This window comes from Trichechus manatus, unplaced genomic scaffold (assembly GCF_000243295.1).
Source record: "Trichechus manatus latirostris isolate Lorelei unplaced genomic scaffold, TriManLat1.0 scaffold00195, whole genome shotgun sequence".
Classification (NCBI taxonomy): Eukaryota; Metazoa; Chordata; class Mammalia; order Sirenia; family Trichechidae; genus Trichechus; species Trichechus manatus.
The window spans coordinates 1108200-1120237 of NW_004444131.1; positions in this window are offsets into that span (position 1 = coordinate 1108200).

A 12038-nucleotide genomic window follows, 5' to 3' on the forward strand; every position below is an offset into this window, starting at 1 on the left:
TGTAAAGTAGTGCCACTCAACTACTTTCACTTCGATTCTCTGAAAAGTGTTAAATATGCCACAGTGCACCTGGGGACCCACACCCTGCTGACCAAAAGTGGCATGGGAGGAATGAGTCTTTAAACAGATCATACTTGAATATAACCAAGAAGCTAAAAATAAGGGAGACGAGAGAAACAGAAGAGGGGAATAAATTAAATTAGAGGTCTAATACTAGTCTTTGCTGTTTTAGGAGCCCACCTAAATTATGAGGGGAATTTAACTCCAAAGGTATCACACGCCACTGGTTGGTGTTCATACTTTAGCGTTGAAGGTTTCCACTATTCTGAAGCAACTTGGAGGTCCAGGATCTGAAGTGGCTGGCACCTTTGCTGAGGCATGGTTAAGATTCACGCCAGATGGAGGTTCAGGGCTGACTTACTGACAGCAGCCACAGCTCAGCACGCTTCACTGCTGTCCTTTGATCATTGAAAACAGTGACTTGACATGGAAACCCTATGGAGCACAGTTCTACTCTGCAACATGTGGGGTTGCCACGAGTTGGAATTGACTCAATGCAACTGGTTTGGTTTTTGGTTGGCTTATGTAAAAAATAGAAGAACCTGGGTGGCCCAATGGTTAAGTGCTTGACTCCTAGCCGAAAGGTTGGCAGTTTGAACCCACCCAGAGGCGCCTCAGAAGACAGGCTCTGTGATCTGCTTCTGAAAGGTCACAGCCTTGACAACGCTACGGAGCAGCTCTACTCTGCACACATAGGGTTGCCATGAGTCTGAATCTACTCAATGGCAACTAACAACAACAGCAATGTGAAAAAATCTCTCACCCCTAAAAAAAAAATAAGTCGATGGCTGGTGCCAGTGATAAGAATGAAGAAGTCTCAAAAGCAACAGCTTTAAGACAGGAAATAGAAGTTTAGAATAAATTAAGCATCAGAATGTAAAATTATTAGTACGTAGGGAGGATGGTGGTTCTATAGTGAAGCAAAGACTTCCCTGTAGTGAGTAAGCCAGTGTGAAACTGTCCATGTGAGAGTTGAAATTCAGGGATAGTTGAGGGAGTGGTTATTTTGTGTGTCTAAGTACAGGAAACACCTAGCACTTGATGAAAATGAAATGCTTTAGCAGTGCTGGAACATGTGAGGATCCAGACCATCTCAGGACACATAATACGAATGTCAGGTCTACTGCATGGATGTGGATGCTGGTGTTCAACTATTCTGCTTCTCAGTGGAGGAAATTAGTTTAAATCCAGCTCTTGCAGTCTGGTTAGGAAAAACAAAGACTTGTCTAACAGAGAGTAGTCACTGAATGGACTAATCCTCTCTGGAGATCTTTAAAAACAGGCTATACTGTTACTTGCCACTAAATGCTGTTGCTGTTAGTTGCCATCACGTCAACTCTGACTCACAGTGACCCCAAGTACAACAGAACAAAATGCTGCCTGGTCCTGCCCCATCGTCACAATCATTGGTATGCTCCAGTTCATTGTTGTGACCACTGTGTGTTTCAGTACCTCCAACCTAGGGGTCTCATCTCCCAGCACTACACTGAAGAATGTTCTGTTGTGATCCACAGGGTTTTTGTTACTGCAGTAACAAAGCTTGGAGTCGCCTGCCGCATAGCCAATTCTGAGACAGGGGTGAGGTGAACAGCAAGAGTTTTATCGATATGTAGGAGACAGAGGGGAATAGATTCCTCTAAAAACACGTCTCCCCCACTGGAGATTGGCTGAAGGTTTTTTATAGGGACAGGATTATGGGTCTTAGAAGTTTGTGTTAGTTCCCCCTTGAGGTGGTCACGTCCCAGATGAGTTAATCTTTTCCTGGGGGCTGTCTGGCAACATCCTGGTGTTCTTGTCCCAAGATGGGTGCTTTGTTCGGCTTTTCATTCCTAGATCATTATTACTTGTTTTCCGCCGTCCAAGGAGGAACATCGGTTAATCTTAAACTTTTTCTAGAGACCTGGAACGGGAGGGAAAAACAAGATCAAGAGACAACGCGGGGGTTAGCAATGGGGAGCAATAATAGTGAGCCAGACCTATGCAGACTCTTCCATTTTCATTGGCTAATTTTTGGAAGTAGATTGCCAGACCTTTCTTCCTGGTCTGTTTTAGTCTGGAAGCTCTACTGAAACCTGTCCACCATGGGTGACCATACTGGTATTTGAAATATCAGTGGCATAGCCATGAATATCACAACAACACACAAGCCACCATAGTATGACAAACTGACAGGTGGTGATGTCACTAAATAGTAAATTCATACTTTAAGCCTGAGGAATATGCTAAATGATTCCTCACCCCTCCCTATGACTTTTTCATTTTCAAAACTGTGGATGCTCTTTTCCTTAGATTATTAAAGAGAAATATTTTGGCCAGCACCAGGCTGGCAAAACTGAATGCAGCTCTTTTTCAGCTTTACAAGAAACAGTTCATAGTATCATTGGCATAAAAGGTTACACACACTTGAGGCCACAGCTTTTTCGACTGGATGACTAATCAGAGACAGGCCTGCAATGTAAATGAGCACAACCATCTCAAGCATATTAAAGTCTTGCAGCTGGTCAATCAGGATGTTATGCAAAAATAGGTGGGAAGGAAATAGCTGGTGTTGTTATCCCATTTTGATTAGATTTTGAGTGTCACCAGTGTCAGGCCAAATATCTGCACTTATGTTTGAAATTTTGAACTTCCTGTAATTCACTGAAAAGAAAATCTTTTTTTCTCCTGTAAATCTAAATCTTAATGTTGTAGAATTAAAAGAATCTTCAGCTCCAAATTTCATGATAAAATCTTCTCTTTTGTGGGTAGTGTTTTCCTGATAAATATTGATAAGTAATCTCAAACTTCTCAGTTTGTTAGTCCACAGTATCTAGTTATTTATAAAATTATTAAATATCTTTTGTGGATATTATTGTGTTCACTTGGAAAACGCAATCTTTAGTATCATTCTAGATTTCTTCTCCTTAGAGTAGTTCTAATAAGGTTCCCCCCGCCCGCCCACGGACTAGAAATATATATTGATAATGATAACTCTCCTCCCTCCCCATTACGGTGCTTGAAGATTTGAAAGCCAACTAAGACGGGTCAAGAAGTTGCACCTAAGTGAGGACAGAGAGGGAGGGAAAACAAGTCTGGTGAGCTGTCTGAAAGGGAGGAAATGAAAGTGACAAAAACTGCAGGCAGAAAAGACCTACAGGATGGCTCAGAAGCTAAACAACTAGAAGGTGAAAGGAAATATTTCTATATGAAAAGACCAAGGAAAAAGCAATGAGCTTTTAAAAAGCTGGTTAGACATGAGGTCTATGGTTATGACTCCAGAACTACAGGAGGGTATTGAGACATCGAATCATTTTAAGAGGAGAGCTGAGTTGGATTCAGGTTAGAAACAAATCTCTATTTCTCTCTCACACATACATACACACCCTCCTACAGTGGCGTCACTAAGGTTGGTGTCGCCCCCCCACCATGGACCTCCTCCCATACCAGACCATACAGAATCCTTAGTAAAGTTTTTTCAATTAATGTCACTCATAAATCATAATTCCTGTATATTATGACTTCTTTTCCTTTAATTACTACTTCATTCTCAAGAAAGTTATTGATATAGATTCACAAATACTAATTACTACATTATCATAGCTAAAACACTAGAAAATTTGACAAAATCAGCAACTATTAAAAACACCAGCAGCAACAAAAACAACAGCGTGTGCTTCTAATGTGTGTAGATGAAACCATGTGATTTGAAGCGTCATTGTAATTGGGTAATCTTTACTTTTTTTTAATACATGGATGCCTAAAATAAATTTAATCCAAATGAATTGATTGGAGAGTCTGATTTTTTTCTACTTGAAACAAACAAACAAAAAAACGTTGGAGAATGTTTTACCAGCCTTCCATGTCATTATGAAGTAAATACTTTTAAAATCTTGGTAGACATTCTGAGTGTATAAACTTGCTTAGTTAGGGAAATTTCCTGATACTATCGATGTTTCTGTAAAGTAAATGAAAAACGTAGAGGTTCTGATATTGTGAGAGCTCTAAATTTCCGATCGTTATATCACATTGCTTCTGATATAATGCAGAGAAATGGTATAATTCAACTTCTTGAAATGAAAAAATATAATAATAATAATAGAAATCGCATGAATACATTAAGTTTTCATTTCTAAGAATTATTTTTTATAAAATGAGAGAAAATGAACTGCCTGATGTTTGTTGTTGTTGTTGTAGATTTCGGTTCACAGCAACCCCATGTGACAGAGTAGAATTGCCCCATAGAGTTTTCTAGGCTGTGATCTTTAAGGGAGTAGATTGCCAGGTCTTTCTCCTGTGGAGCAGCTGGGTGGGTTCAAAACCCCAAACTTTCAGTTAACGGCCGAGCACTTAACTGTTGCACCAACAGGGCTCCTTTTGCCTGAAGTTTAAGTGCTTTTTATTTAGTCAGTTTATTCTTAAAATTTTTAAGCATATTTAAAAGTAGAGAGGTGAGTATAATGAACCTCTATATACTCACCACTCAGAATTAACAATTATTAAGCTTTGGCCATCTCTGCTTTTTCTACCCCTTGTTTTTCCTTTCCGAAAAGTTCGGAAGCAAAACCCAGCTCTCTGGTCTATTTCACACTTCTGAATCTTTAAAAATATGGGTATTTTCTTACATAACTACAATGCCATTATCACATTATGCTATTGACAAATGTAACATTTCTTCCTTAATATTATCTAATACACAGTTTATAATAAAATTTCCCTGGTTGTCTCACAAAAGGGTCCCTGGGTGGCGAAAGCAGTTGGCACTTCGCAGCTAACTGAATAGTTGGCAGTTCAAACCTGCCAGCAGTACTGGGGAAGAAAGGCCTGGCCATCTGCTTCTGTAAAGATTGCAGCCAAGAAAATCCTATGGAGTTCTGTTCTACTCTGTAACTCATGGGGTCGCCATAAATCGGATTTGACTGAATGGCAACAAGATTTTTTTTTTTTGCTTGGTCTCAGAAAAATCTGTTTTCAACACTAGGCTTGTTTGAATCAAAGCCAAGCAAGGCCCTACATTACCCTTGGTTATGACGTCTTTTAAGTCTCTTGTTATCTAGAGCAGAACCCTTTCTCTGTTTTTTTCCCCTCAAGCCACTCGTTTGTTGCAAAAGCTGGGTCAGTTACATTTTACAGGTAAGATTTGTTTTTAAATATATAGTTTAAAAACTAAATATATTAATAACTAGTAGTATAGTGTCATAGAAACTACTTGGTACATTACCAAATAGATAATTGCAGACCTAAAGGATTTCATTACCTGACACTAATGTTTAACCCTTCAACTATTTATTTCACTCTCATTTATAAATGGAATAAATGAGGTCCATTGTGAATTGGCCAAATTTACCTCCACTTTCCCCTTGCAATAAGATATGCTCTTTGAGAGGGCTATCCAGATTTAGAAATAAGGTAAAAGTGGTACTATATTATTATCATTAGGTTTTCATAAATGGTCTCGTTTTGACTTTTGGGGGGCTGGCAGCTTAAACAGTGAGTAAACTAGCCCCTAATCATCATTCTTACTTTATTATTGTTGTTACTTTTAATAACAATGCTCATTTCTTTAACCCTGTGTATGTGTCAGGCAACTTGTTAAGCCCTTTTCATATCTCATTGACCTTCAAGGAAGACATGGTGGACCCCATTTTATAGAAAGATTGGAACCCAAATTGGTGCAACCAAAAGCTTATACTCTTAACCACCAAGTCACTGATCTGCATGCTACTTTACCTTATTATTCTTTGCTTTCCTACTTTACATATTGTTCCACTAATGTTACTTTTTCCCTGTACCAATTGTTTTAGAAGGCAGAATTCTTCTTTTGAGCTCTACACCTCTACTGTTATGCACTCTCTAATAATGAAACTGACTTTGAGATGCTTTGCTATTGTTTCTAGCTGCTGTAGGGTAGGTTCTGATTCATGGAGACCCCATGGATAACAGAACAAAACCTTGCCAGGTTCTGTACCATCTTCATGATTGTTGGTATGTTTGAGTCTATTGTTGCAGCCATTGTATCAGTCCATCTCACTGAGGATTTCCCTTGCCTTCATTGGTCCTCTACTTTACCAAACATGATGTCCTTCTCCAGCAATGGGTACCTCCTGTTGACAAGTCCAAAGTAAGTGAGTTGAAAGTCTCAGATAATGTTGAATGATCCACAGGGTTTACATTGGCTAATTTTTGTAAGCAGATCACTAGGCCTTTCTTCTTAGTCTGTCTTAATCTGGAAGCTTTGCTGAAACCTGTCCACCATAGGTGACCCTGCCATTATTTGAAATACTGGTGGCATAGATTCCAGCATTACAGCAACACACAAGCCACCACATTACAACACTCTGACAGACAGGCAGTGGTAAGATGCTTAAGACAATGCCAACTCAGCTAGTAAAAGTGATCAATTCAAGGATATTTTGATTGTTTTAGACCACATAACATGTCAATATATTGATTTGTCTCCTTATTAAATTGACTAATTTTGGCTTTTTATTTGATTTTCACATCTTTTTCTCACTACCAGGTAATATATTTCCATTTGAGACTTCACGTGGAAGGTTTTTTTAGGTGTTTCTTATTTGACAGGGGTGTTATCTTTCAGATACTTTTTAGTGTTTTAGCTTTTCATGTCATACCAAAAAGGTAAAAAAATATTTACATTAGGATTTGTTGTTATATGATATAAATAATCTATGGCAAATGTTTTTAATATTTACTATTAGATCGGTTTGATATAAACTTAACTTTGTTATGAATCTGGATTCTGAGAATTTATTTTTAATCTAGTATTTTAGGCATGCTTCCACTGCTGTTTTCACAAGACCACTTTTCTTTATAACTTCGAGATATTACTCAGGGTGAGAGTTATCAGACAAATCTTAGAGATGTTTGTCATCTTCCTTTTTTATGTTTGTTGGTGTTTCAATTTCTGCTCATGCCAGGTCAGTGAAATCTCATCAACAGGGGAACCTCACTCTGTTTCACATCAGCACCAAGATTTAAACACCTGGGTACTGACTGAGCCTTTGAATATTGCCTCCAGGGTGCTGACAAGTATCATTGTGATTAGGCTACACTTCCTGATAAACCCATTCTGCATATTCTATGAATTTTCCTGATGGGTATCATTACAGGGCATCACTCCCCCCACCCCTGCTTGCTATCCTTTGGAATTTCTATTCATCCAACTCCTGAAGCCAAATGAATGATGCCACCAAAGGAATAATTACCCTGTTATTAAATATGTCCATTTAGCTGTTTTTTCTCCATTTTCTTTCCTGGGCAAGATAGGGAGAGCTATTTAACTTCTGAGCCACAGCTGAAAACCAGATCATAATAACCAGCTTCTTTTAGACAGGTGTTATTAATGTCCATATTGCTTATTTTTAGTGGTGTTCTAAGGTCATTCTTATACTGAGCAAAACCCAGTGCTTAGACCGGCAGGCTGAGAATTCAGAATGTACAGATCTTTGGCATGACTCAGTGCTTGGCCTGGCTAGTCACTTAGCTCACTGAAAAGCTCGCTAATAAAATGGGAATTGTGGGATATGCCTCCCAATGCGAAATTCACAATGAGCAATTTGGCTGCCCAAAGAAGTGTAAGAAAATTAACCCAGAAGGGAATCAGCCATGAATACTTGAAGACTCTGCTTCTTACAGCCAGTGACGTCACTAGGGTTGGCGTCACCCATTGCAGTAACTCATGGTGTCACCCTCCCATGCTAAGTACCACAATATTGTAGCTAACACATCAGGAAATTTGATAAAATCAGTGACTGTGAAAACACTGGCAGCCACTAAAACAACAGCGCATACTTGCAGTGCGTGCAGATGAAACCACGTGATTCGAAGCGTCATTGTAATTGGGTAATGTTGACACCTCTGACCAGAGGGCATTACAAGGTTCAAAAAGTAAAGTAGTGTAGCGTTTTAGCCATTTAGGTATATTGATACACGTAAGCTAGGCTTACGAAAAATGTTTTTGTTGTTATAACGGTGCTGAAACACTGCACAAAAATTTTATGGAGAGTCATTTTGGTGTCACTCCCTCTGATAGTGCCATGCGGTGCAATCCGCACCCCGTACACTCCTCCAATGATCTCACTGCTTACAGCCCTTTCTTAAACCTCTCTATTGCTGTCTCTGGCATAGACCAGGAATGTTGTTGTTGTTAGTTTCCATTGAGTCACCCCCAATTCCTGGTGACACACGGAATAAAACTATACTGGTCCTGTGCCATCCCCATGATCAGTTATGGATCGGACCATTGTGATCTATAGGGTTTTCACTGGCTGATTTTTGGAAGTAGATCACCAGGCCTTTCTTTCTAGTCCTTCTTAGTCTGAAAGTTCTGCTGAAACCTGTTCAGCATCATAGCACCGTGCAAGCCTTCACTGACAGACAGGTGTTGGCTATGCATGAGGTGCCTTGGCCAGGAATTGAACCTGGGTCTCCTGCATGGAAGGCCAGGATTCTATCACTGAACTACTAATACCCTCATTAGGCCAGGCATTGTTGTTGTTGTGTGCTGTTAGGCCAGGCATAGGAGCTAGTAATTCTGCAGTGCTCATGATGTACTAAACATATAACGTGCTAAGCACTTTATATTATTTTGCTTGATTTTTCACAACCATGGAAATAAATATTATATATTTACATATATAAATATATAGATTATATGTATTTATAATAGATTAGGAAAAGGAAGCTTAGAGCAGTGCTACTCAAAATTGTGGTCCACGGACCATCACTTGTCTGCAAATCGTTAAGTCTTCAATGAAGTTAGAGCAGAAACTCTTGGCATTTAGGAACTTTTATAGCAATGTGACATTGCTGACATATTTTTACTGTGCTTTGCAAAAATATTGGTTCACTATGGATCGGAAATTAAAAAAAGAAAGGAAGTAAGGAAAAAAGGAAGGCAGGAAGAAAGGAAAAGAAAAAAAGAAAGGAAAACTGATCTTTCACCAGAGAGCCTAAGAAGCCTGGGCTTAGACATTTGACGATTGTCCATAGTTGCACATCTGGTGAGTGCTGGGATCAGTTTAACCCTGTCCTGGCTTCAAAGGCCTTTCACTTTTCCACAACACTCTACTATCTCCCAGTTTAATAATGGTGATGATGAATTGAGAAACAAATAAACCAGAAATCTAGGGACAATTTATCATTATTCTTAGGAGATTCAGACACGCATACTTGAGAATTTGGAGAATTGAAATAAGATTTTGTAACAAAGCCAAAGTTCTGGTTCCTCTTATAATCATTACCGCCATCATCTTTTTGACCATCATTATCATACTTAACATTAACTGAGAGATAAAAACCAAGAATTGTACCATATGCTTAATATGATTTTCCCATAATCACCAGGATAACTCTGTGAGGTACATACTAGTTGGATTTGTAGCAGCAGAGCCCGGATGCAAAGTGACTGTGCTTGACACCAAAGACCATGCACTTAACCACTATACTATATTTTTCCCACCTATAATCTATGACAGATTCACAAGGGTGTTTTGGGAGGCACTAGAGCTTATTGGTTTATAAAAGGGCTTGAGGATCAGATAAACTGGGTTTGAATTTTGTCCTGAAGCTGTGTGGTCTTGGACTTGTTACTTAATCTCTCTGTGCTTCAATTATCAAGGTTATAAAATAACCTTAAAGGCTTATGGTGATTGTATTAGTTTCCCAGGCTGTAAAAAAAAAAAAAAATCACAAACTGAATGACTTAAAACAACAGAAATTTATTCTTTCACTGTTCTGGAGGCTAGGGAACTAAATCAAAGTGTTGTCAAGGTTATTCCCTCTGGACAGCTCAGACAGAGAGTATGTTCCTTGCCTCTCACTGAACTTCTGGTAGTTTCCTGCGGTCACTGATGTTCCTTGGCTTGTAGATGCATCACTCCAATTTCTGCCTCTGTCTCTACGTGGGTGCTCCCTCCGTGTCTGTGTCTCTACGTGGAGTTCTCCCTCCGTGTCTGTGTCTCTGCATGGAGTTCTCCCTCTGTGTCTGTCTCTACATGGAGTGTTCCCTCTGTGTCTGTGTCTACATGGAGTGCTCCCTCTGTGTCTGTGTCTACATGGTGTGCTCCCTCGGTGTCTGTGTCTACATGGAGTTCTCCCTCTGTGTCTGTGTTGCTGCATGGAGTTCTCCCTCCGTGTCTATGTCTACATGGAGTGCTCCCTCTGTGTCTGTGTCTACATGGAGTGCTCCCTCCATGTCTGTGTCTCTGCATGGAGTTCTCCCTCTGTGTCTGTCTCTACATGGAGTTCTCCCTCTGTGTCTGTCTCTACATGGAGTTCTCCCTCTGTGTCTGTGTTGCTGCATGGAGTTCTCTCTCTGTGTCTGTGTCTACATGGAGTGCTCCCTGTGTGTCTGTGTCTACATGGTGTGCTCCCTCGGTGTCTGTGTCTACATGGAGTTCTCCCTCTGTGTCTATGTCTACACGGAGTTCCCCCTCTGTGTCTGTGTCTCTGCATGGAGTTCTCCCTCTGTGTCTGCATCTACACGGAGTGTTACCTCTGTGTCTGTGTCTACATGGAGTTCTCCCTCTGTATCTGTGTCTACATGGAGTGATCCCTCTGTGTCTGTGTCTCTACATGGAGTTCCCCCTCTGTGTCTGTGTCTTTTCTCCTCTTCTTGTAAGGGCACCGATCATATAGGACTAGGGCCCACCCTACCTGAATATGACTTCATGTTAATGTAACTAATTACATTTAAAGACTCTACTTCTAAATAAGGTTACATTCACAGGTATCTGGTATTAAGACTTCAATATGTCTTTTTTCGAGACACAATTCAACCCATAACAGTGAGGATTTAAACTTTAAAAATGCATATAAAACAGTACAGTGCATGGCACGGAGATAGTGCTCAAAAAATTGTAGCTACTGGCAATATTATTAAAATTATAAAATAATAGTTTTAAATTAACAAGAGAGTATAAAAACATGGAGTGTAATAGTTTATGCATTTTGACTGTCAATCATAACCTTTACCAAATTTTGTTTTTCACAATAATCTTTGGCTTTAGGGAGTTCTGTCTAACATGTTATACAAAAATGAAATTAACCTAACTCTTCCTTCCTATTTGCTAGGATGCCACAATCTTTATTTCAGATATTCCCAATTGATTAAATTTCTGTTCTTTAAATATTGAAATTAGCAGATGCGGTACGATGAATCACTTTTGTGTGGCCTTTCTCTCCATGATCTTGTAACTTCCACCCAACCGATTGGGTGGGACTGTGCAAATAAGGTAACTGTGGCCCACCAAGGGGATTGGTCAGTTTTTCCATCCAGCTAGGCTTAAAAGAGAGCAAATTCCAGAGCAGAGAGAGGATCCTACCACCACCAAGGAAGAAGAGCCAAGAGTGGACTGTGTCCTTCGGATCCAGGATCTCTGTGCTGAGAAGATCCTAGAACCAGGAGACTGAGAGAGAGAACTATAACACTGAAGACAGTGAAAAGTGGTGGCAGAGAAATGGCAGCAGGAGAGACTGGCAGGAGACAGTGTGGTGGGCTTCCCATCCCACGGAGGGAGAAACTGAGCTGAATGCATTTGGGCAGGAGGCTTGCTGGTGGAATAGGGTGCCCCTGGACGCTTGGTGGAGCTAGGTTTGCTGACCCATAGAGCTAGAGCCGAGTGCCTTGGGGCCATGGCTTACTGGCAAAGTAGGGTGCCTTGGGGTACTTACTGGCAGAGCTAAAAGAGCTTTGTAACACCTGCAGCCAAGGGCCAGAGAAAGGCATGCCTGCGAGCACAGCTGAAAAGAGGCTGTCCTGATGGAAGAACTGTATCTTCAGCATTACTGAACCTGAACTGTAACCTGTTACTTCTCTAATAAACCCCATAATCATGAGTATTATCTGTGAGATCTGTGTGGCCATTGCAATGAATTATTGAACCCAGCAGAGAAGTAGAGATTGTCATGGGAGGGACAGTTGGTGTCAGAATTGGTAAAGATGGTGGAAAGAGGAGGCTTTTTTTTTTTTTTTTTTTTTT